This window comes from Nycticebus coucang, chromosome 13 (assembly GCF_027406575.1).
Source record: "Nycticebus coucang isolate mNycCou1 chromosome 13, mNycCou1.pri, whole genome shotgun sequence".
In the NCBI taxonomy this organism is placed as follows: Eukaryota; Metazoa; Chordata; class Mammalia; order Primates; family Lorisidae; genus Nycticebus; species Nycticebus coucang.
Window position 1 is genome coordinate 99,803,843 of NC_069792.1, and position 27,049 is coordinate 99,830,891.

General features: G+C 40.3%; 1 protein-coding gene across 5 annotated transcripts in view; it reads right to left on the minus strand.

Moving 5' to 3' along the window:
• The window catches only part of PTK2 (protein tyrosine kinase 2), a 331,183-nt gene that overhangs the window by 276,716 nt on the left and 27,418 nt on the right, over positions 1-27,049 (minus strand). For 2 of the 5 annotated variants that reach the window (XM_053559586.1, XM_053559587.1), the window contains exon 2: positions 5,611-5,692. The exons of 1 other annotated variant lie outside the window; for it this stretch is intronic. The gene's annotated coding sequence lies outside the window, so the exon portion shown is untranslated. Of the gene's footprint in view, positions 1-5,610; positions 5,693-14,774; positions 14,997-27,049 lie in introns of all 5 variants that reach the window. 2 more of the 5 variants (XM_053559584.1, XM_053559588.1) reach the window with 2 other exon arrangements.

The following is a 27,049-nucleotide window of genomic DNA, read 5'->3' on the forward strand; positions in this document are numbered from 1 at the left end:
TACAAATATTCATATAGGTAAAAAATATATATTCATATAGGTCTTTGTGTGGACATGTCTTTATTTCTGATGAACAGCTAGGAGTAGAACTGCTTAGTTGGATACACACATGCTCAACTTTAAAAGAAACTGCCAAACAGGTTTCCAAAGCAATCACAATATTTTGCACTCCCAGCAGCTAAGCCTGAGAGTTCTAGCTGTTCCACATCCTTGTCACTTGGCACTGTCACTTACTTTTGGGTTTTAACATCAGCCATTCTGATAGGGTTACAATGGCATCCCATGTAGTTGGTAATCTGCATTTCTTAATGACTGCTGATGTTAAGCATCTTTTTGTGTGCTAACTGTTCAAATCTTTTGGGCATTTTTTAATTGGAATTTTTATTCAGACACCTATCTTTTTTAATAGATAGTTCATCAAAGAAGAAACGCCAAAAAGTTTGGGCATTTTGTTAAGCCACTTATAATTCATGAGTATTGAACAAAAATCTAAAATATCTCCTTGCTGTCTCAATTCACAACATACTGCTTATCCCCTAAAAAAAAGACTATGATATGCAAAGACAAGAAGAAAGAAAAACATCTAATCCCACCTCTCTCCCTTTCTCTAAAGGTCAGAATCCCATGGAAAGTTTCTTGCCTACTTTTAAGGTCGGGAAACTAAAATTTTCTCTATTTTTACATGTTATTTAATAAAATCACATTCTTCCCTCCATATTGAGCCATGAGCAAAAATGACTGAGAATTACTTGCAATGCTTTAAAGAAATGATAAGGCATTTTAACATGGTTAAGACATTTAAAAAGAAAGTGCAATACTAGAGAAGGAAGGGTCCACTGGCAGTTCAGTAGGTGGCACTATTTTCTGTTAAATATGACCTCCACACCTGTGTGCTATGGCTAAGTTGTCATATAAGGAGCAGGAAGATGTGATACTGTTCCACAAGGAACCTCGCACTAATTTCTTAACTAAGCCCAGCTTCTTTATCAGCAAAATGGGAATAGTAATCATTACCTAACTGAGTTGCTGTAAATAATGAAATAATGGCTCATGTCTGTAATCCTAGCACTCTGGGAGGCCAAAGCCGGTGGAATGCCTCAGCTCAGGAGTTCAACAGCAGCCAGAGCCAAGAGCAAGGCCCCCTTGCTAAAAATTGCAGGGCATTGTGGCGGGCATCTAGAGTCCCAGATACTTGGGAGGCTGAGAGGCAAGAGGATCTCTTGAGCCCAAGAGTTTGAGGTTGCTGTAAGCTGTGACACCATGGCACTCTACTGAGGATGACAAAGTGAGACTCTGTCTCAAAGAAAAAAAGATTCAAATTCACAAAATGATTGAAACATAAATGACAGTAAGATATGATCACACCACTGTACTCCAGTTAGGGCGACAGAGCAAGACCCTTTCTCTTACAGGAAAAAAATCTAAAATTAAAAATGGCAAAAGAGGATGATTATGGAGAATGGGACCAGAGGGTGAAGAGACTGGGAAAATTACTGCTTTTCATCATGATTACGTCTACTCCATCTCTCCTGATATCTAATTATATAAATAAATAATGAACCCTTGAGTCCTCTGCCCTTGGTATAAAGCACACAATGCTTATCGTGGTTTAGAAACCTTTTCACAATCAGACCAGTGCTCATCCTCCAACTTCACCTTTAACCATTCTTCCCTCACCTTACAGTCCTTGCTCTAACTAAAGCAAGTTACATTCGAATATCCCTAACCACCAAGCTTCTTGCCTCTGAGGTTTTGCACTTGACATTTCCTCTTCGGTCTTCTGGATACCAGGCCAATGAATGCTTATTATTCAGAGCTCCATATGGGCATTACATCTCCTAGAAAGCCTTCCTTGACCAAGCTGGGTCATGTGCCCCTCCAACGAACACTCTCAGAAAAGTCATACATTCTCTCCGCATAGCCTACATTAAACTGCCTGTGTATGCTCTGCAAGAAAAAGTATAGACTTTATGAGAATAAAGATCATGTCCATTTTGTTTAAATGGTAAAGTCTTAGCCCCCACTAGAGTTCCTGGTACTCAAGATACTTAAAAAGTATTCTTTTGGTGACACCTGCGGCTCAGTGAGTAGGGCACCAGCCCCATGTACCAAGGGTTCAAACCCAGCCCCGGCCAAACTGCAACAAAAAAAATAGCCAGGCGTTGTGGCAGGTGCCTGTAGTCCCAGCTACTCATGAGGCTGAGGCAAGAAAATAGCCTAAGTCCAAGAGCTGGGGGTTGCTGTGAGCTGTGACGCCACTGTACTCTACTGAGGGCAACAAAGTGAGACTCTGTCTCTAACAAAAAAAAAAAAAAAATGCTCTTTTAAGTATACAGTCCCAGAGCCTCAATCTAGAGTCCAATCTATCTCAATTGTGCTCATCTACTCTACTGCTAAAAAGACACCTTTATTCACAAAGGTTTGCAGAAGGGTCTCAGGGCAGCTTTCCTTCCAGTTCACCACTCCCATTAACCATGAAAATGATCTTTATACATATTCCAGCAACTCAGTTACTTCCAATTTTCTTTGCTGTCCTCGAATTCTGATTCTAAAACACCTCCATCACTCATTTCTGCCTCCCAATACAACATTTCAAAACAAAGCAAGGATCAAGAACCAACTCTGCCAAAGCTAACTGCTCCAGAACTAGACCCACCCTGAGGGGATTTACGATATGGTGGTACTCAGTGAAAACGAGGGGCCTAGATCTCAGCACAAAATTCACTAGGTGGGAAGCTCTACTTGCATACCTAGACATAGGGCCTGACCATCTCTCCAGAATTTTCAGGAAGGATGCAATACAGAAACACAGATTAGGTGGTTATTTTCCTGGGTTTATACTGAAAAAAAGACAAACCAGGATGAGTAGATTTTGTCCAAGGACTAAAAAGTTGCAATGACCTGATGAGTTGCCTCTTGGGTCATCTCACCTCCCATCAGGCTTTCATTCCACTGCACGTTTCATTAAGAATAAAAATTTGGGCTCAATGCCTGTGGGTCAAGTGGCTAAGGTGCCAGCCACATACACCTGAGCTGGTGGGTTTGAATATCTAGCACAGGGACCGCCAAACAACAATGACGGCTACAACCAAAAAATAGCTGGGTGTTGTGGCGGGCACCTGTAGTCCCAGCTACTTGGGAGGCGGAGGCTCCCAATCACTTGAGTCCAGGAGTTGGAGGTTGCTGTGAGCTATGATGCCACAAAACTCTACCCAAGGCAACAGCTTGAGGCTCTGTCTCAAAAAAAAAAAGAATAAAAATTTGGTGTACTTTCTGCTATGAAACCGGGGCTGTACCAGAGGAAATATTTTTTATAGCTAATATTGCTGAAAAACTGCATTGGATATTCTCTCTCTTGCTCCATTCTACTAGGAAAACTTATTTTGTAACAAGCATTAAATATTCCTCCTTCAGCATAAAGTGAAAATTATTTATGTGCTAAGCAGAGACGAAATTTTTAAAAACTACCCTCAAGGACTCTCAGAAACAGAAGAGCGCCCAAATAAGCAGAATAAACTGTTATAGGAAGAAAGATACAATAGCCTGGGGCTGGGGTAAAAAAGGAATAGGAAAAAAGATATGCCTTGGGCCGGGATAAAAAAGGCATGTGAATACCTTCAGGACCTTTTCACAACTGTAACATAATCACACTTGGCACAGCACAGGGCAGGGTAAGCTCCTCCCCCTTAGCCAGTAAAGCAGTGGTTCTCAACCTTCCTAATGTTGTGACCCTTTAAGACAGTGCCTATGGGTCACAACCCACAGGTTGAGAACCACTGCCATAAAGAAATGGGAATTGGGGGCGGCGCCTGTGGCTCAAGGAGTAGGGCGCTGGTCCCATATGCCGGAGGTGGCGGGTTCAAACCCAGCCCTGGCCAAAAACCACAAAAAAAAAAAAAAAAAAAAAAAAGAAATGGGAATTGGAAAAACAGGAGCAACTTCTAGGCCTTGCTAAGAAATTAAAACTATTTAACATAACTTCCCTTACTGAAGACCTAGAAACAGAAGTCAAAATGTACGTGGATTTGGAGGACAAAGGAAAACAAAGAAAGAAGTGAACTGACGCTCTTATGGACAGAGAATAACAATCCTGGGCCCTTACTCCAAAGACACTTGCTAAAGTTGAATTCACCATGCTGTAGTTATAAAGGACCATGAAGTCTGACCCCATGACATCCAAGTTCCTAAGACATTTACTATGCAACATACTGCTAAAACAAAATGTTCACCAATGCTAAGAGCCTAAGAGAGAGAGATTTATGACCCTTCTATCAACCTATCTCTCCTAGATTTACCACCAAGACTTAGAAAAAAAGAATAGCCTTTGGAAATAAGACAAATGAATTCTGACTCTGCATTCTGTAATTCCCCAACTATGGAACATGCACCAAGATCCGCACATTACAAAATTCAAGTCACGGAATCTCTCGAGGGTTTAGTTTTTCTCTCCTTAAAATGGGAAAAACAGCCCTGAAAAACAGCACATTTTGAGTGTTGAACACTGAACATACCTCACAGCATCTTCATTCCAATTACATGAGGGAGATTCTACAATAACCCCTTTTGTTACATAAGAAAATAAGATTTCGGTAAGTAAGTAGCTGAATCAATATCTGAATCCAGAGCCCAAAAGAACAAGATACAGCAGTTCCCCTTTATCTATGGGGGTATGGTTCAAGATCTGACAGTGGATGCCTGAAACCAGGGTAGTACTGAGCTCTATGTACATGTATACATTTGTTCCTATACATAACATTCCTGTGATAAGGTTTAATTTATAAATTAGGCACAGTATGAGATTCAACACAGTAATTAATAAAATACAACAATTACAATATGCCTGTATCACTACTTTTGTGTGTGGGGCCCACTATTAAGTAAAATAGGGGTTACTTGAACACAAGCACTGCCATTCTGACAGCTGGTCTGGCTACTAAGTGACAACAGCCGACAGGTAGTAGAAACAGCATGGATGCACTGGTTCTTAGAAAATCTGATTCACATCCAGGACTGGAAAGACTGCAACGGCACGACATTTCAGCAGGCTACCCAGAACAGTCCACAATTTAGAATTTTCCATTTAATATTTTCACGTCACAATTGCCCTCAAGTAACTGAAACTGAAAAAATGCAGAATGAGGCTGAGAGCAGGAGTGTATTAGTATTAGTTTGTATGTGTGTTAGTACAGAGCACATCCTCTGAGACTGGGTCTAAATCCCAGTCTCATCGCTTACTAACTTAGTAACTTTTAACCTCTCTGTATTTCCGCTCATACAAACACGAAATATATAGTAAACCTATATATAGAGAACAGTAAACCTTACTTATAAGGTTATTGTGAGGATTTAATCAGTAATGCTAACCTAGAGTATTTATAATGTACCAGACATTATTCTAAGCATACATTATTAACTCATTATACTGCCTATCTCAGAAAAAATATATAAAGCATACACATGGTAGACACTAAATTTATATTTCATCCCTCATTTACCTCTGCAAAATTAACTACCTTTTGTTTGTTTCTACTATATTATCAGAGATGCTAAGTCAAAGAAAAAAACAAAAAACAAACCAAGACAAAAGTGTAGCAAGAGAATGATACTCACAGTTCAGAAGGCCAAAGAAATCAAATGACTATTTAAAAAAATACTCCTGTTTTCTCTTTCCTCTTTCCATACCAAAGAGAACCTGAAAGAAAAGACAAAATGCAGATATATACCCACCTTAGTTCACTGCTTTTTCAAAGCTCTATGGTACTCACCCCCTTACAACCAACCTTTTCACTGCCTACCACACATACCATGCCAGGCCTTGAATGGGGAATAAAAGATTTTATCAAAGCCCTGTCTTCAAACCCCCATTTTCTTAAAGAAAATGCATATGAAATAACTAAAAAACATTAAAACATTAACAAGCATAAATTAATCTGGCATAAAGTCAGCCAGTAAGTTCACGGTTAGATGACAAACAGAATACAGACATCCATTTCACTCTCTCCCACTACAATTATAATCAAGAGAAATAAAAAAGATAAAAAATTAAAAAGCAAACACAGGACAGGAAGAACTGAAAAGAAAAGAGAAAAATAAAGGTTTTTGAAGCTATAAGGAAAACCTCTAACACAGAAGATAGAAACCAAAATAAACAGGAAAAAAGAAAAAACTGAGAGGAAACAAACTATTAAAGATTTGAAGTCCAGCATCTGACTCAACAGCTCCAAGACATCCCAACCTTAAGCCAGCAGCCAAAGACACACAGAAGTACTTCTCCAGTAATACGGATCACAGGGTCAGAACCAGCAGCACCAGGCACAGACAGAACAGGGTGAAGAGGACGGCGGCGTAATGGAAGATGGAGCACTGGGTGAAGACTGACTACATGTCAGCTAGAGCCTCAACGCTATGCCTTTAACTGACTCCCCAACTCAGAAGACTAGGGGGTCATTCTCTAGAAAAAGTAGAGCATCTCTGGACTAAAGTCAACCCACCGGAGGTGGGTTTAAGTCACTGAACACACACTCTGGCTCCCCCACCATATGTACTCAACTCCCAGAGCTCATATGCTCAGATCTTTAACTTGCAGGAAACAGAGTGTTAGAATGTTCTTGGGGAATCTGACCAGCCTAAGAGTAAAGACCTAAAGATACCAACACTGGGGATTCCCCCAACAAATGGTCTGCCCAGAATATCTTGATGCAAAATTAAAGTCGAAAGGCCCCATCCACTTGTTTAAAGCTTCCAAAGAATTTTTGATTCACCACAAGGAAATAATACTAGACATATGAGACAAGCCTCTAACACAGTAGAGACCAAAGCAAGAAAGAAAAGGGTGGGGGGGAAGCAACTTAGATGAAACGGCACAATATCACTCACATTTATGGTGATGCTGGTGTAAACCTATGCTCTGCCAGTTGTGTGAAAGTGTTGTACATACAATTACATGCAATTATGTGCAGTACGCTTTACTTGCAAATGAAAAATGTGCCAGTTTATGAATTCATATTTTTTATTACTTTAGATATTTATCATTTAGAGTATACATCTTCTACTTACTGAAAAAAAAAAATAGCTAACTAAAGCAGCCTCCAGCAGGCCATCCAAAAAACATCTGGAGGAAGACATTGCTGTCCCAGGGGACAGCAGCTCCATGCATGTTACTACCCCTTCAAGTGGGACAAGATAGGGGCGTGGAGTCAGTGATATGGAAGATCCTGACCCTGTGTGGGCCTGGGCTAATGTGTGGTTGTGTTTGTTTTTAATTTAAGAAGTTTAAAAAGGAAGCCGGGTGCGGTGGCTCACGCCTGTAATCCTAGCATTCTGGGAGGCCAAGGCGAGTGGACTGCCTGACCTCACAGGTTCAAGACCAGCCTAACCAAGAGAGAGACTTTATCTCTAAAAATAGCCAGGTGTTGTGGCAGGCACCTGTGCTCCCAGCTACTCCGGAGGCTGAGACAAGAGAATTATTTGAGCCAAAGAGTTAGAGACTGCTGTGAGCTATGACATAACAGCACTCTACCAAAGGTGACAAAGTAAGACTCTTGTCAAAAAAAAAAAAAGGTTTAAAAAGGAAAATTAAGAAATTTTTAAACAGAGAAAAGCTTATAGAATAAGGATATAAAGAAAGTAATTTTGTACACCTGTACAATTTTTGTGTTTCAAGCTAAGTGTGTAACAAAAGAGTTAAAAAGTAATAAAAAATTGGTGGCACCTGTGGCTTAAAGGAGTAGGGCACCAGCCCCATATGCCAGAGGTGGCGGGTTCAAACCCAGCCCCGGCCAAAAACTGCAAAAAAAAAAAGTAATGAAAATTTAAAAGCTTATAAAGTTAGAGTAAGCTAAGGTTAATTTACTACTGAAGAAAAAATTTTTTATAAATTTAGTGTAGGCTGTATGTACAGTGATAAAAAGTCTAGAGTAGTATACGGTAATGTTCTAGGCCTTCACATTCACTACCACTTGGAGCAATTTCTAGTTCTGCAAGCCTTATTCATGGTAAGTCTCCTATACAGGTGTACCACTTTATATCTTTATGCCATGTTCTTATTGTACATTTTCCATGTTTATACATACTTACCATTGTGTTATGTTACAATTGCCTATGGTATTTATTACAGTAACATGCTGTACAGATTTGTAGCCTAACAAACCCAGCCTAAACAAACAAGCCTTAAACATAGGCTACTCCATACAGCCTAGGTTTGTGTAAGTACACATGATAAAGTTCACATGACACAAACTACCTAACAAGGCACTTCCCATCGTGAAGTGGCGCTTAAGTGGCACACACACTTAAGAGGCAAAACAGAATTACAGAAAGGAAAAGACAAGTCCACACAGTGATATGTTTTATTACACCTATCAAGTCTCTTGTCCATCCTTCTGTGAGGTTGACTGCCTTTTTCTCTTTGATGTATTACACAGTTTTGATGCAAACTGTCAGAACCACAAGTTGCCAATATCCTCTCCCACAGTGCAATGATCTTCACTCTCCTAATGTCTTTTGATGAATACAATGTCTTAATTTTAGCACAATTCATCAATGTTTCTTTTATAGTTGCTTCTAATGCCTAGAGATACTAATATAAAGATTCCCACCATTATCCTCTAAAACTGAGCTGTCCAACAGACTAGCCACCAGGCGCACGCTAGAGAACACCTAAAATGTTACCCAGTCCAAACTGAGATGCAGGTGTAAAATACATATTAAATTGCTAAGACTGAGTTCCCCCAAAAATAAAATATACCAATAATTTTTATATTGGTTGCATATTAAAGCATCTTGGATCAAATAAAAAATATTTTTTTTCTTTTTTTATTATTAAATCATAGCTGTGTACATTAGTGCAATCGCCTGTTCCCATTCTAAGATGTACCATAGATGTGGCCCCACCCATTACCCTCCCTCCACCAAAACCTCCCCCCTCCCTTCCCCTTCCTTGGCCCTTTCCCCATAGTCTTGTGCTATAGTTGGGTTATAGTCCTCATGTGAAAGCTATAATTTAGCTTCATAGTAGGGCTGAGTACATTGGATACTTTTTCTTCCATTCCTGAGATACTTTGCTAAGAAGAATATGTTCCAGCTCCATCCATGTAAACATGAAAGAGGTAAAGTCTCCATCTTTCTTTAAGGCTGCATAGTATTCCATGGTATACATGTACCACAGTTTGCTAGTCCATTTGTGGGTCGATGGGCACTTAGGCTTCTTCCACGACTTAGCAATTATGAATTGGGCTGCAATAAACATTCTGGTACAGATGTCTTTGTTATATTGTGACTTTTGGTCTTCTGGGTATAGACCTAGTAAAGGAATTACAGGATTGAATGGCAGGTCTATTTTTAGGTCTCTAAGTATTCTCCAAACATCCTTCCAGAAGGAATGTATTAGTGGGCATTCCCACCAGCAGTGTAGAAGTGTGCCCTTTCCTCCACATCCATGCCAACATTTCTGGTTTCGGGATTTTGTTATGTGGGCTACTCTTACTGGCGTTAGGTGATATCTCAGAGTAGTTTTGATTTGCATTTCTCTGATGATTAAGGATGATGAGCTTTTTTTCATGTGTTTGTAGATCTTGCGTTGGTCTTCTTTAGAGAAGTTTCTGTTCAAGTCCCTTGCCCACCCTGAGATGGGGTCACGTGTTCTTTTCTTGTTAATACGTTTGAGTTCTCTGTGGATTCTGGTTATTAGACCTTTATCAGAGGTATAACCTGAAAATATTTTCTCCCATTCTGTGGGCTGTCTGCTTGCTTTACTCACTATGTTCTTGGCTGTGCAGAAGCTTTTTCGTTTGATCTGGTCCCAGTAGTGTATTTTTGATACTGCTTCAATTGCCTGGGGAGTCCTCCTCGTAAAATATTCACCCAAGCCGATTCCTTCAAGAGTTTCCCCTGCACTTTCTTCAAGTATTTTTATAGTTTCATGTCTTAAGTTTAATTCTTTTATCCAGTGAGAGTCTATCTTAGTTAATGGTGAAAGGTGTGGGTCCAGTTTCAATCTTCTACAGGTTGCCAGCCAGTTCACCCAGCACCATTTGTTAAATAGGGAATCTTTTCCCCACTGAATGTTTTTAATTGGCTTGTCAAAGATCAAATAACGGTAAGTAGCTGGATCCATCTCTTGGTTCTCTATTCTGTTCCAGACATCTACTTCTCTGCTTTTGTGCCAGTACCATGCTGTTTTGATCACTATGGATTTATAGTACAGTCTCAGGTCTGGTAGCGTGATTCCTCCTGCTTTGTTTTTATTGCTAACTAATGTTTTGGCTATTCGAGGTTTTTTCTGATTCCATATAAAACGAAGCATTATTTTTTCAAGATCTCTAAAGTATGACAATGGAGCTTTAATAGGAATTGCATTAAAAAATTATATATTGCTTTGGGCAGTATGGACATTTTAACAATGTTGATTCTTCCCAGCCATGAGCATGATATGTTTTTCCATCTGTTAACATCTTCAGCTATTTCTTTTCTTAGAGTTTCATAATTCTCTTTGTGGAGATCTTTCACATCCTTTGTTAGGTATACTCCCAAATATTTCATCTTCTTTGGCACTACTGTGAAAGGAATAGAGTCCTTGAGTGTTTGTTCGGCTTGGTTATTGTTGGTATATATAAAGGCTACAGATTTATGGGTGTTGATTTTGTAGCCTGAGACATTGCTATATTCCTTGATCACTTCTAAAAGTTTTGTAGTAGAATCCCTAGTGTTTTCCAGATATAAGATCACATCATCTGCGAAGAGTGAAAGTTTGATCTCTTCTGACCCTATGTGGATACCCTTGATCGTCTTTTCTTCCCTAATTGCAATGGCTAAAACTTCCATTACAATGTTAAAGAGCAATGGAGACAATGGGCAACCTTGCCTGTTTCCTGACCTAAGTGGAAATGATTTCAATTTAACTCCATTCAATACAATATTGGCTGTGGGTTTGCTGTAGATGGCCTCTATTAGTTTAAGAAATGTCCCTTCTATACCAATTTTCTTAAGTGCTCTGATCATGAAGGGATGCTGGATATTATCAAAAGCTTTTTCTGCATCAATTGAGAGAATCATATGGTCTTTGTTTTTTAAGTTTGTTTATGTGTTGAATTATATTTATAGATTTACGTATATTGAACCAGCCTTGAGACCCTGGGATAAATCCGACTTGGTCATGGTGTATAATTTTTTTGATGTGTTGTTGGATTCTGTTTGTTAGGATCTTATTATTTTAGCATCTATATTCATTAGTGATATTGGTCTATAATTTTCTTTTCTTGTTGGGTCTTTCCCTGGTTTGGGGATCAAGGTGATGTTTGCTTCATAGAATGTGCTGGGTAATATTCCTTCTTTTTCTGTATTTTGGAAGAGGTTTAGTAGTATAGGTACTAGTTCTTCTTTAAATGTTTGGTAGAATTCTGACGTAAAGCCATCTGGTCCTGGGCTTTTCTGTTTAGGGAGATTTTGTATAGTTGATGCTATTTCAGGACTTGATATAGGCTTGTTCAACATTTCCACTTCGTTCTGGCTAAGTCTTGGTAGGTGGCGTGCTTCCAGGTATTGGTCGATTTCTTTCAGATTTTCATATTTGTGAGAGTAGAGTTTCTTGTAGCATTCGTTAAGGATTTTTTGAATTTCTGAGGGGTCTGTTGTTATTTCATCATTACCATTTCTAATTGATGAAATTAGAGATTTTACTCTTTTTTTCCTGGTTAGGTTGGCCAAAGGTTTATCTATTTTATTGATCTTTTCAAAAAACCAGCTTTTGGATTTATTGATCTCTTGTATAATTCTTTTGTTTTCAATTTCATTTAATTCTGCTCTGATTTTGGTTATTTCTTTTCTTCTGCTGCGTTTGGGGTTGAAGTGTTCTTCTTTCTCCAGTTGCTTGAGATGTTCCAGTAAGTTATTGATTTCCTCTCTTTCCATTTTCTTGAGGAAGGCTTGCAGTGCTATAAATTTCCCTCTTAGGACTGCCTTTGCAGTATCCCAGAGGTTCTGGTAATTCGTGTCTTGATTGTTGTTTTGTTCCAAAAATATGGTGATCTCCTTCTTAATCTTGTCCATAACCCATGTATCTTTCAGCATAAGGTTGTTTAGCTTCCATGTTTTTGTATGGGTATGCAGGTTCCTGTTGTTATTGAGTTCAACTTTTATTCCATGATGGTCTGAGAAGATGCAAGGAATAATTTCTATTTTTTTAAATTTGCTGAGGTTAGATTTGTGGCCTAGGATGTGGTCGATTTTGGAGTATGTTCCGTGGCCTGATGAGAAGAATGTGTATTCAGTTTTTTTGGGATGAAATGTTCTGTAGATGTCTGTTAAGTCCAGATGTTGAATGGTTGAGTTTAAATCTAAAATTTCTTTGCTTAGCTTCTTTTTGGAGGATCTATCCAGGACTGCTAAAGGGGTGTTAAAATCTCCAAGTACTATGGAAGTGGAGGAAATTGAGTTGCTCATGTCTGTTAGAGTTTCTCTTATAACTTGAGGTGCGTTGTGGTTGGGTGCATAAATATTAATAATTGAGATCTCATCATATTGAGTATTACCTTTAACAAATATGAAGTGTCCATCCTTATCCTTAATTATTTTGATTGGTTTAAAGCCTATTCCGTCTGTGAACAGGATTGCAACGCCTGCTTTTTTCTGTTTTCCATTTGCCTGGAGTATAGATGACCATCCCTTCACCTTGAGTCTATATCCATCTTTTAATGTAAGATGTGATTCTTGGATGCAGCAGATGTCTGGCTTGAGTTTTTGTATCCAGTCCGCCAACCTATGCCTCTTTAGAGGACAGTTTAAACCATTCGCATTAATTGAGAGTATTGATAAGCCTTTCGAGAAACTGGTGGACATTTTTAATCCTTTTGCAACTGTGGAAGTTGGAATTTGATCAAAAATTTTTTGGGTGGGATTACTTTTGTGGTGGAGAATTATGCTGGTCTTTATGGAGGATAGGTCTAAGAATGTCCTGGAGAGCTGGTTTAGTTGTGGCAAATTTCTTCAACATGTGAATGTCATTGAAGTATTTAATTTCTCCGTCATAAATGAAGCTCAGTTTAGCTGGGTACAGGATCCTGGGTTGAAAGTTATTTTGTTTTAGGAGATTAAAAGTCAATGACCATCCTCTTCTAGCTTGAAAGGTTTCAGCAGAGAGATCTGCAGTTATTCTGATATTCTTCCCCTTGTAGGTAATGGTTTTCTTTCATCTGGCAGCTTTCAGAATTTTCTCCTTCATATTAACTTTAGTAAAATTGATTATGATGTGTCTGGGGGATGTCTTATTTAGGTTGAGTCGTGCTGGAGTTCTGAAACTGTCTGCTATCTGAATTTCGGAATCTCTTGGCATGTCTGGAAAGTTCTCCTTCATAATCTCATGGAGAAGAGACTCTGTGCCTTGTGAAGCTACTTTGTCACTTTGACGAATATTGGTTTTCTTCAAATTATCTGAGAGCTCTCTGAGAGAGTGGTCTGTTTTTGCTCTCCATTTCTCTTCTTCTTTGAGGGTTTGGGAGCGTTCGAAAGCTTTGTCTTCAATGTCAGAAATCCTTTCTTCTGCTTGCTCCATTCTGTTACTGAGGGATTCTACTGTGTTTCTCAGATCTTTGAGGGATGCAACTTCTTGTCTCAATGTGTCAAAATCTTTGGTCATTTGGTCTTTGAATCCGTTGAATTCTTGAGATAACTTTTGGAATTCTAATTCGATCTTATTTGCTATCCAGATCCTGAATTCAATTTCTGACATCTCAGCTATTTGTTTGTGCATGTGGTCTTGTGCTGTTTCTGCCCCATTGATCCTTGGGGGAGTTGATCTACTCTGATTATTCATATTGCCACAGTTTTTCTGTTGATTTCACCTCATGATTATTTTTCACCGTTGCCTCTGGCTGTCCTCAGAGTTGGGGAGGTGTCTCTCCAAGATTAGACCCCAGCGGGATCACTCTATTGTTGCTGGATCTTTGTAGGGAGTGACCCTGTGTAGTTCCTCTGGGGCTGCTCTAGCTAGGGAGTTCTGGTTGTGGAAGCAGCTCCGGTTTGTGATACACCCGGATCCAGCAACGGGGCTGGGGTGGTGCGCACGGTTCTGAGAGTGCCAGGCGCTCTGAGAGTGCCAGTGACTTTGGCACAGAAAGCCCAAGGCTCCAGCAGTCTCTGGCCAGGAAGGAGAAGAGCTCTGCGTAGAGGCAGAGAGGGCTCCAAAGGGCATGCAGCTACCAGAGTCCCTGTCCAGATGAACGGGTTAGTGTGGAAGCTGGGAGGACACAGGAGGGAAGACGCAGGGTTGCGTGGCTCCCGCAGTTCTTGGTCAGGGAATGTGGAGGCCCAGTGGGTATGGGTCACCGGTTGGGGGTCGCTGCACAGCTCTTATGGAGGTCTGGGCGGCGCCAAGCCCAGGAGTTTGAGGTTGCTATGAGCTGTGCCGTCACGGCACTCTACCCAGGGAAACAGCCCAAGGCTCCAGTGTGCCAAAACTGTCTCACTCTGACCCTAAGGATTAAGGCTGTAAGGCAGCTTAGTCCCCGCCTTTAGGCTGCTCAGTCAGTAGGTTACTTTGACCCACCCAATCCTTGCTCTGAGACCCTGAGGGCGGAGCTTGCTGGGGCAGTTCTTTCACAATGGCTTCCTGTGCCCAGCTCAGTGGCTCAGTCTGGGGCCCCAGACAATGCCCAAAGTTCTCCACACTCCTGCTCAAGCTCTCCCGAAGGCAGTTCAACTGAGTGCCAAGTCCAAGAACACCGAAACTGTTCACAGGTAAGGCCTTTCCGGTTTGCAGTTTCACTGCTGCTTGTACTTACGGTTGCTGGTGTGATTAGGTTGATGGAACACATGCAACCACTTGCCAGTTTTCCACTGTTTTTGTCATCCTCTTGGGGTCCAGAAGTCCCTTGCTGGCTCCCTGTATCCTCAAAGGGATGATTATAGGCAGATCCCACCGGCCAGAGATGCGTGGAGTCTTGTCTCCCCAGAGTTGCTGTTCCGAGTTGCAGGGAAGCTGTTACTCGGCCGCCATCTTTAATCTCAAAAAAATATTAATTTTAACAGCTTTTACTTTTTAAATTTGGCCTCCTGGAAATTGTATTTCTATTAAACATCGCTGTTTTACCAGTTTTTTCAATATTTTACATATTGTCTACAAATCTACTTGAAATGAACTTTTGCCTATAGAGCGAAGCAAATTTTATTGCTTTTCCCCCATATGGATACCCAAATGGCTTGGCACCATTTATTCCCTTCCCCACTGCTCAAACAATGTCAACTCTGTCATAGATCAACTGTCACAAAAGAATATACAGAGTATAATGCCATTCCTACAAGTTTAAAACTAAGCAAAAATTAATCCCAATATTTAGAAATACATAATAGGGGCTAAAACTATAAACGAAAGTGGAAATGACCGTTAGAAGTTAAGACAATGGTATTTTAGGCAAAAGGTGTTACAGGCTAGCAATTTTTTCTTTTTTAAGCTGAAGGTGATTACATAACGTATATTTTTTCAAATAAACGGAGTGTGGGAGTGCTCCATCCCCCTTGGAAATGGTACATTTTTGCAATCTATGTACTTCTATTTCCAGTTTCAATTCTCAAAAAATTATTTGAGAATGCTCATTAGGGGAGAAAAAACGTCTAAAAAGATCTTTTAAAAATCCTACCTGGGGTCACTCTTGGGACAAGCAGTTATTTTTTAAATGTTCTACAATTAACATGTATTGTTGTATTAGAGTAAAAACACATTGTAAAGGCCCTTTTAAACTTTAAAAAAAGAGACCCTTGGCACTACCCACTGTACAAATCAGATTCTTTTAGCCTTGCACCTTGCTCTGCTTCCTCCACAACCACGTCTGACAAATCCAATGTGGCTCAGATCCATAAGTTCTGTAAGTCGAAATTGAAGAAGACAGAAATGCAAGGGAAAAATCCACTGCCTCCCAAAAGAGGATGGAACAAGAGAAGCAAGCAGACGAGTTGTAATAGAGGAGCACCCCAACATGCAGCACACATCCCACAAGCACTGCCTTCTCATCTTAGTTATTTCAGGTGTGTGTAAGACAAAGAGGTTGAGTCAAGTTTAAATGACTGAGCTACCCTGTTCATATCAAAGTAATCAAGAATTACTAACAAGGAAGGCCTTGCCTGCCTCCCCCATCTTCCTGTCTGGCTGGCAGGGAAGGAAAAGAACTTGAATGTTGGTGAAAGAAGCAGCAACACTGGACCACAGTGAAATCCTCAATAAAGCCAAGCTGGCCCAAGGTTTCTTGCAGGGCTACAAAACGCAGTTTAATTAAAGTGTTATTTTCTTGTTGTTCAAATCATTTTAATAATTGGAATACCATAATTTTTATTTTAAAAGTTTTTAACCTTTAAAAAAATGAAATAAAAAAAAGAACAATGAATAGTCAAGGAAAGATGAATAAGACAAATCTATCAATGCTTGCAAGTTGCAAAGAAGCAAGGCATGATCTTACAGCCAATGACTGTAAGATATACTACCAATACTGAGATAAACTACCAATACTGTTTATTGTCATAAACAGAATAAACCCTTTACAAAATCTTTTCTTTAAACTACCTTACAGATAAAAAGCACTTTTTATTAACTGTACATTAAAGTGAGAAAAGGGGCCAGATGTGTTGGCTCATACCTACAATTCCAGCACTTTGAGAGGCTGAATGAAGCAGAGGACTGACTGAGCCCAGGAATTCAAGAGTAGCCTGGGAAACTCAGTAATATCCTATAGAGGCACTGCAAAAATAATTTTTAAAAATCATGCAGGAATAATGGTGTGTGCCTGTTGTCCTAGCCACTGGGGAGGCTAAGGCAGGGGGATCATTTAAGCTTAAGAGTTCGAGGCTGCAGATCCCACCACTGCACCACTCCGGCCTGGGAGATGATAGAGTAAAACCCATCTCTTAAAACAAAAAGGAAAATTTAAGAAAAAGCAGTAGATAAACAGATATAAAGAAAAGATCCCTGAACATATAGGTTCAAGAAACCTGAATTCCAGTTCTAGTTTTATAACTAACTGGTTTGGTCACTATGAACAAGATAACCATTCATTCCCTCTTTCTTTACTTCCCTTGAAGAAATTTACACAAATCACTAAACTACACTTCCCTTAGCTTAGGTATCAAACAGCCACCAATACAGCTTCACAGTTTTTTATTACCTTCACTATTTCTAAGAAATGTGTCCAACCCTAAAAACGCAGTCACTGTATCTCCAAGTAAAACTCAAAATACAGACACAGTTTCCTTTAAGATTTGGCACAACAATGTCAAACCAATCAGTCACATCAAGTTAACACCAAGAGCTCATCAGCCAAAAAGTAATTGTAGTAACACTGTTTTAAAGGCAAGAACTAAAGCCCATGAAGGAAATTTTAGATAAAACCAAGCACAGGAAAACTTTTAAAGGTTTATCCCTTCAACTATACAACCTAACCATGGTGGTGATGTTTGGGAAAACTTCCTCCTCTTTTGTGACTTACCAAGTCAGGGGCTTTAAACGCAAAAATATCTGTAGTTGTTTTTATTCATTTCAACAAACTCTTTCTATATTATGTGGCACTTTAGACTTTATATGTGACAGCAGCCCACCAAAAGCTACACCAGCAAAAGTCCTCCACAGGGACATGTGCTCCGCAGGGAGCCCAGGGCCCACAGTACTGGACGTGATGTACAGCTCCAGTCTTTGTGAACTGAAACCGGCAGAGGTGAAACACGGGAGGCACTAACTGCCAATGCTATGGACGTCCACAATACATCTCTGCCCACACCTGCTCACTGCACACGAGACGCTGCTACGTCCATCTTCCTTTCCCAGCATTTGTGACACTCCTTTCTCATGGTGATCCTACAACTTCCTGGCCCTTCTCCACATCCTTTGCTTGACCTTTAAGAGCTCTCCAGGGCATCTTTTTCTTTGTACTAAATATTTCTGAATAAACTATCTTACCCTCCCACAGCCTCAGCTATTTCTGGACTCTGGAGGAATACCAAATTTAAACTTCTACCCCACAACTCTCGAACTGCAAACCCTGCACACCAGACCGTTCCACCAGAATACTCCTACAGACTAGGGGTCAGCAAACTTCTTCTGTAAAGGAATTGTTTTAGGTCCTGTGGGCTTATATGGCTTTTGTCACAACTACTCTATTTTTCCCATGGTAGCACAAAACCAGCCACAGACAATACATAGACAATTCAATGTGGCTGCATACCAAGAAAAACTCATTTGCAAAAGTAGATTTGGCCCATGAACATGCTATAGACCACTGGCACCAACATCCACATACCTTAAGGCCCCCATCTCTCCCCTCCAATAGACTCTACACGTTTTCCTTCGCCTATAAATACAAACCCTTTCACAGTGAACAGCTTGTTATAGGAGCCCCTCCTCTGTACTAATTTCGTCCGTGAGCTATCTACTTTGTACAGGAGTCCTAGGAGTAACTCAGTCCTCAAAACCACCTCTCAAGAAATATTCCTATTGCACATTTTAGGAAGTGTACATTTAGAAGAGCTAACTAACTTTCCAAAGTCACATAAGTAGTAAAAAGACAAGCTAAGAATCAAATTCAGGGGCAGTGCCTGTGGCTCAAAGGAGTAGGGCGCCGGCCCCATATACCGGAGGTGGCAGGTTCAAACCCCGCCCCGGCCAAAAACCACAAAAAAAAAAAAAAAAAGAATCAAATTCAGGTATATCTAACACCAAAAATCTTGCCCTATACCATGATCAGTCACCCACCCTAGTTCTTATCCTCAGCTTTTCACCTCACTGACCTCTCACATCCAGGGCCTCTTTATAATTCAGGCACTCACCCCTGCTTCCAATCCTATAGATCAATGGTTGTCAACCTTCCTAATGCCGCAACTCTTTTTTTTTTTTTTTGTGGTTTTTGGCCGGGGCTGGGTATGAACCGGCCACCTCTGGCATATGGGACCGGCGCCCTACTCCTTGAGCCACAGGGGCCGCCCTGCCACAACTCTTTAATACAGTTCTTCATGTTGTGATGACCTCCAACCATAAAATTACTTTCATTGCTATATAGCAGAGAAAGGTAGGAGTTATTAGAAGGTAGGCTTTGATGTCCCTCAGATGCATGTCCGCCGTTGGAAAACTGCTGTTCTAAGCAGAGTTCCTTGTATCCCTGAAAGTAAAGCAACTGAAGACTTTTAAGCAGTCTACATCTTCATTTTAGGAAAGGTCAGTCTGGTACCGGTGAGCAAGTTAAATTGAAGGGGCACCATAATAAAGCCCGAATGTGTAGCAACGAAAATAATTTTATCGTTGAGCGTCACCACAACATGAGGAACTGTATTAAAGGGTTGCAGCATTAGGAAGGTTGAGAACCACTGCTATAGATTTATTTCAAGTTACATTGTTCCGACAAACTCCTAACTGATTTACTATCTTATTATGGTGCCCCTTCAATTCAACTTGCTCACTAGTACCAGACTGACCTTTCCTAAAACGAAGACGTACACTGCTTAAAAGTCTTCAATTGCTTTGCTTTCAGGGATACAAGGAATTCTTTGCTTAGAACAGTTTTCCAACTGTGTTCCCTCTTTTGCAGACGTGCATCTGGGGGGCATCAAAGCCTACCATCTAAGAACCCCTACCTTTCTTTGCTATTTTTTATCTCCACCCACTCCACTCCAACAAGAATATTCCAGGGAAAATGAGGGTGGGGCAGGGGTACAGGGGGGACAGAATTCTGCTGCTCACATTGGGAGGACAGAAACCAAACCACTAGCTTCCTACCTCACTTCCTATCACTTCCCCATTCTCTATAGTAAGGTCATACTGAACAATTTCAATTTCCCTTGGGAACTACAAATAAAATCCTAAGCCCTGGGCTAACTGAATGTACCCCTCTCAGCCAAGGAGACCCCCAAAACACCTTAATAAAACTGCGTTCCTATCCATGACAAAGGACCAGAGAGAAAAAACAAAATTACACGCATATGATTTCCTTCATAAATATTCATGACTCCTCCTATAGCTTGCTGAGTATGTACACCATTTTTACACCATTCAGTGTAGTACAATCCTGTTCCCTTTTGTCTCTTCTTTGAACCACATGTGTGTGCCTGGCAACTGGTCAGAGCTCTGCTCCCCAACCATTGAAATGACCACCAAACAAGCTGCTGCCCTTAATTAATGAGAAATAAAGGTCTCCTTCTTCCAAAGTATACACATAATTAATTTTTTTAGTTAACACCCTTAATGTGTCACACTACTTCTTATAATCAAGCCTTTTTTTAGGCTGGCCCTTCTGTCCAGAAGGTGGTCCCTCTCCTCAACCCAGCTTACTCCTATTTACTCTTCAAAACTCAGTTCAACTGTAACCAAGAATTCACCTTCCATGATCCCCCTCCCACCCGAGAGTGGTGTGGATGCACTACCCCACACACATACATACATGTGTGTGCTAGATTCATTCCAATGTACTGTAATGACTTATGTGTCTTTCTCTCACAAGTCTGGAATGACTAGTGAAGAGGACCATTTCTCATTTATCTGTCACTGTTCAGAACCAAGTATAATGTCTGCTATAACACAGTATAATGTCTGCATACAGAAAGGTTTTTTCATTTATTCGTGTACTGAGAATCTATTGTGCATGCCTGGCATCATTCTAGGAAACTAGAATTCAAAGGCACAAAGACTGCTTGCCCTTAAAGACCTTAAACCAAAAAAAAAAAAAAAAAAAAAGACCTTAAACCATAGATTCTTTACTCCCAAGAAAACAAATATTTATCCTATACTTTCTCCCCCAAAATAAAAAGTTAATAAATGACATAGACAATTTTGATAGTGCAGCCATCACTGATAGATACAGAAACCAAGACACTTGGCTTATATTACATGTATCACATAATCTGAAAAATTTTGAAAAAAATCCAGGCATTAGGAAACCTGATTTCTTATATTCAGAAAAAAACATTGCTTTTCAAAAAAGAAAACCCAACCTCCTTAACATGACCCTTACTGATCAAGCCTAGTATAACTCTGTAGTCTAACATCTCTCACCACTGCCTAGGGTCCTAGACTCCAGCAAACTGAACTATTTTCAAGTTTACATAGTAACCAGCACCTTCTCTCACACCTCTATGCCACCTGCACCTCCCTCCCTCTGGATCTTCTTCCCATAGCTTAACTGGATGCACATGTGGTGGGAGCCACCCCTTCTCCCCTGGGTTAGGTGCCTCTTCCTGCACTCCCATGGCACGCTTCACTCAACACAGGTGTTTACTAGTGACCGAGCCACACACAGCATTAGGCGCTGGATATGCACAGCAGTGAACAAGAGACACGACCCAAAGGGATCTTATGGTGTAGCTTCCTGTTGAACAGATTTACTAAAATGGCGTCCTTATCTGTCTGCCTCTTTCTCCAACTAAACAGCAAAATTCTAGGAACAACGACAGCCTCTTTCAGCTCTAAAGCCTCAGGATCTGCACATCAGGTAAATAAGCATCATTAAATAAAACCAAAGTGAAAAAAAAAAAAAAAACAAAGTGAAGTTCAAAAAAGCACCAAGTAATTGCAGTTGGATGCACTTGCTCTTTATGTGCTCTCTGCCTTTTTTTTTTTTGTTTGTTTGTTTTTTAATCTCTTTACTGTTAGGGATATAAAGCTAAAAACATCATTTGTTGAAATCCAACTTTCTTGGAACTGGCTTTCTTCTCTTTGCTAAATGCAAAGACAAACCATCCTGTTACTCCCCATGCCTAGTTTGTGCTCACCACTGCATAACTAATACTGTGTCTGAAACAGCACATCTATCTAGATGATAATCCATAAACATTCACTTGATGTACAAATAACTTAATAAATGAAGAATATGCTGACATTAGGTGCCTTAGTCACCTTATTCACACATGCTTTTGCTTTATCACATGTATCTTAGGGAAAATTTCCTCAAGTAACAAAACTCTTGTTACGTCAGCACTAGACTCACTGCCCACTTGTTCTTCAACCCCTTACTGCACGGAGTCCTAAACTCAGCTACCTACCCCCATATGTTCCTCCCCATCTATTAAGAACCTGTGACACTGATAAAATACAAGCATGGAAATTTGAACTAGTTCAAATACGCCATAAAGCAGCTATTTCCTAAATTGTAAAATTAAAATGCTTAAACTGTCACCTCTCAGGAAAAAAAAAATGAAATGCTTAAATTCTTTTGTTACAGCTGGATTAAAAAATTAAACTTGGAGCGTTGCCCATAGCTCAGCGGGTAGGGCACCAGCCACCTACACCCACGCTGGCAGGTTCAACCCCAGCCTGGGCCAGTTAAACAACAACAACAAAAAATAGCTGGGCGTTGTGGTGGGCGCCTGTAGTCCCAGCTGCTTAGGAGGCTGAGGCAAGAGAATGGCTTAAGCCCAAGAGTTTGAGGTTGCTGTGAGCTGTGATGTCATAGCACTCTATGTGAGGGCAATACAGTGAGACTCTGTCCCCAGCCCCCAAAAAAAGAAATTTAAAAATTAAACTTGGCTTATTAAATAAAAAAATACATTCTCAACTCTCCAAAGATACAAGCTTTGTAAGATGGATTCGTAAGATGGATTCCCAGGCTGGGTGCAGTGACTCATGCCTGTAATCCCAGCACTGTGGGAGGCCGAGGCGGGAGGATAACTTGAACTCAGGAATTTGAGACCAGTCTGAGCAAGAGCACAACCCTGTCACTACTAAAAATAGAAAAATTAGCCAAGTGTTGTGGCAGATGTCTGTAGTCCCTGCTACTCGGGAGGCTGCGGCAAGAATATCATTTGATTAAGGTTATGGGGGGGGGGGGAAGCAGAAAGAGGGACCGAGGGAGGGGGTGGGGCCTTGGTGTGTGTCACACTTTATGGGGGCAAGACATGATTGCAAGAGGGACTTTACCTAACAATTGCAATCAGTGTAACCTGGCTTATTGTACCCTCAATGAATCCCCAACAATAAAAAAAAAAAAAAGAAATATGATTATGAAAGTATTAAAAAAAAAAAAAAAAAAAGAATATCATTTGAGCCCTAAGAGTTTAAGGTTGCTGTGAGCTATGATGCCACAGCACTCCACTAGGGAGCCAGAGTGAGACTGTCTCAAAACAAACAAACAAACATAAAAGATGGATATTCTCTACCCTTTCTGCATGAATGGGTATATTTTATGGCAGATTAATATAGAGTTGCTACCTGGGCTGTTCTGAACCCTTTTCCCTTTTTTTTTTTTTTTTTTTTTTTGCAGTTTTTGGCCAGGTCTGGGTTTGAACCCGCCACCTCCAAGGTATGAAGCCAGTGCCCTACTCCTTTGAGCCACAGGCGCCACCCACCCTTTTCCCTTTCTAACCTGCAAATTAAAATTTTCCACACATCACTCTAAATTCATGCTTCGTTATCAAGTAGAATATTTCCTTTTATCACCTTGCTCACAATGTCTCATTTTAATGCACACTCCAACTTGGACAGCCTTCCATCATCTCATCTCTAACTGCAAATAATCATCCCCCGTCTTAGCAGTAGCAGCTTTCCATTTGAGGCATGTCTGGTATGTTACCTCATAAATCCTCACAACCCTAACTGGTTACTTTTACTGTTTCCAAATTTTACATATCAGGGAACTAAGTCTTAAAGAAGTTATGTTCTCCAAGGTCAAAGATCAAATGAGGGAGAGGTCAAGGATTCAAATTCGTTTATCAACACTCAAAATCATGCCGTTAGTTTGGATTCTCAAATTGACCATGCATTATCATTGTTGTTAAAACAATAAATATAACCCAGACATTCCAAAGCAAGCATGACAAAAAATTCTTTCTAGAGCTGAGTATCGATTCAGTATGACATATTGACAAATTATAAGATTTCTAGCTAGAAGTAAACAAGTATGCTGAGCCCCTGGAAAAGAAAACGTCTGTTTGATGCTAATCGCTAAAAAGACCTAAACCATTATTTCTTCACCCATAAATAACTTTCTGACAACTTACGTCATCTCTCAAGCTCTCCAAAAATCACTACATATGGGTTTCCTTTCTTCAAAGCCCAGTCTACCAAGTTTCTACACTTGGACAAGCTCTAACCTTTATTTTAAAAGAACACAAGCCAGAAGTTACTTTCTGCAAAATAAAAAATACATCAAGAATATAAATATTATGAAAATCTGCTCAAAGAAAAGCTTTTTTATTCTTCAAAATAATTTTCTACCCCAAAATACTCTAATACTGCACTGTAGAGCTGCTCAGATGAATACTGTGTCTCAGTCACCCCTCTGAGTCTCTGCATGTGTAGTACAGGGTTTGCTATCTCACTGGTCCTAAGCTACTGACTGAATACATTAAGAGAAAAGAAGCTATAAAACCACAGAATTCTGAAAAACTAGTACAAACAATAAGTTGTCCATTTTGTATGCAGAGCAAATGACAAACATAACTGCCTCCCAGTTCTTAGATCAATATAAATCAGGGAATGATCAACATCAGCCTTTAAATTCCCACAGTAGAAATAACTACATTGTTAAGAAACGTACTTGCTGGCCATCAGTTTGATTCTGCCCTAAAAAAGGTTAATTATTTACATGGCTAGCCATGTACTAAGAACAACATATCTTTTCTTTTCTTTTTTTTTTTTTTTTGAGACAGAGTCTCACTATGTCACCCTCGGTACAGTGCCGTGACATCACAGCTCACAGCAACCTCAAACTCTTGGGCTTAATTGATTCTCTTGCCTCATTCTCCCAAGTAGCTGGGACTACAGGAACCCACCACAATGCCCAGCTATTTTTTTTGTTGCAGTTGTCATTGTTGTTTAGCAGGTCCCAGCTGGGTTTGAACCCGCCAACCTCAATGTATGTGGCCAGCGCACTACCCACTGAGCTGCAGGCGCCACCCTGTATCATATTTTTAAGGAGTTATGATAATCTCTAACAAATTCAAAACAACATATTTAGAAAAGTTGAGTAACTTAGTCAACATTGTATAGGATACAAGGATCAGATCTGAATTCAACACAGAATCTGTCCATAACTGTGCTCTTCACAACTGTTCCAGTCTGCACTGAGAATAATAAATATCCCCACAAAATTCTATGTGTGAAACTCTTAAAATGTTAGAACAATTCTACTGAACCTAATTTACAGGCACAGTCAATACTTTCAAGACAAGACAAGCTTTCAATCATACTCAAAAGAACTAATGGCTATCAGAAATGATGAGTGATGTTTCTACCTGAGAAAGATTCCAAAACCTTAACTATAATGGGAAGAGACACCAAAAGTAGGATCTATCTATGAATCAAATTCAAGAAGTAAGAGATACACGATCATGTGGCTGGAACTAGAGACAAGCACCTGAAGCAGTCCACAAAGGAGGAATAAGCACACTCCACCCTGCCTTTCCCCTTGAAAGTTAATTAGAAAAACCAGACAGAATAACTGCAAAACCCACGTGATACCTCTAAGAAGTAAAAAACAGCAGGTGGATGAAGGAAGGAGACCGGAATTCAAACTACTACCAACCTCAAGTCTCCCAATATCCAAAAAGCGGGGCTACAACCCAAACTTGCTCAGCACAGGAGGAACCAGGAATATTCCAATAATACCTGTAGAAAAAGAAAATCACAACAAGCCAATACTGAGATGACAAAAATAATCCTGTATTATAATAATCCTGCATGCGCACATAATACACTCAGCTATCACAAATCCTTCTCTTCCCTTTATCTCTTAAACCCACTGGTTTTTCCTCCCACCCTCCTCCACCAACACTTCTACGTCCAGAATTACCAATGATCTCCACACTGCTAAATACCATAGCTGACACTCAGATAATACTTGCCCTGTCACCTCCACTTCCCTTCCCTTGATTTCCAGGACACCATCTTCTCCTGGCTTTCTTCTTACCCTACGGGTAGTTTCTTTTCAGTCTTTAGAGCTGTTCTTACTCTTCTCTCAAACCTGTTAATACCAAAGTTCCCCAATAACCTGTCCTTTCTTCTCTTAGGCAAGCTCACTTTAAAAGCTTTCTCTACACCAACTCTAGCTCAGACCTCTCTTTCCAAATCCCAATCTGTTAATCCAGTTGCTTGCCTGCTGTGTCATGCTATTGTCAACTCCACATCACTGTCACCACCTTCTATATTCTCTTAAGGATCACAGTGAAGCCAGAACTGCATTTCCCAGAAATCCCTTCCTGCTACAACTCAGGGTTACTAATAAGAGGCATTCAAGACTGGTAAAATAAAAAAGAAAAGTATTCTCCAGAGGCAGTTGTAGGCAGCAGCATAGTTACAGATAAGGAAGAGAAAAAAAATTAATTCACCTACTTTGGCAAATAAGACCTTGAGCAGCTTCTACTAAGAACTGCCAGTGGCTTCTGAGAGAGATCCTAGGAACCACCTGCTTCAACCACAACAGCACAGCTCGAAATGCCAAGATCACTGCCAATTTCACAAACTCCAGGGAAGGACACACCAGAAAGAGCTGCTGTCATGATCTTCAACTTTCCAGATCTTCCAACAGTAATGAAGAATTATAATTTTTTGAATTAAAAAAAAAAAGCGTTGAGGCTCGGCACCCATACCTCAGTGAGTAGGGTGAGCTGGCCACATACACCAGGGCTGGAGTAGGCCCTCCAGCCACATACACCGAGGCTGGAGGGTCCAAGCCCGGCCCGGGCCTGCTAAACAACGACAACTGCAACCAAAAAACAACCAGGCGTTGTGATGGACACCTGTAGTCCCAGCTACTCAGGAGGCTGAGGCAAGTGAATCACTTAAGCCCAAGAGTTTGAGGTTGCTGAGCTGTAATACCACGGCGTTCTACCCAGGGCTTCATAGTGGGAATTTGGGAGGAAGGGTTGAGTCAAGGATGTGAGACTCTGTCTCCAAAAAAAAAAAAAAGAAGTGTTGAGAGTGGCTTCTATTTTCCTGACCAAATCCTGATGAATACATTCTATGTCAGAACCAGCTTCAAGATCCCTTAGAGAAGTAAGGCATCATCAAACGAAAATGAGTAAAATGTCCAACAGACATCTCAAAGCTCAGGTACTAATCTTCCCCGTGCAAGCATTCTTTACACAGTTTTCTCTA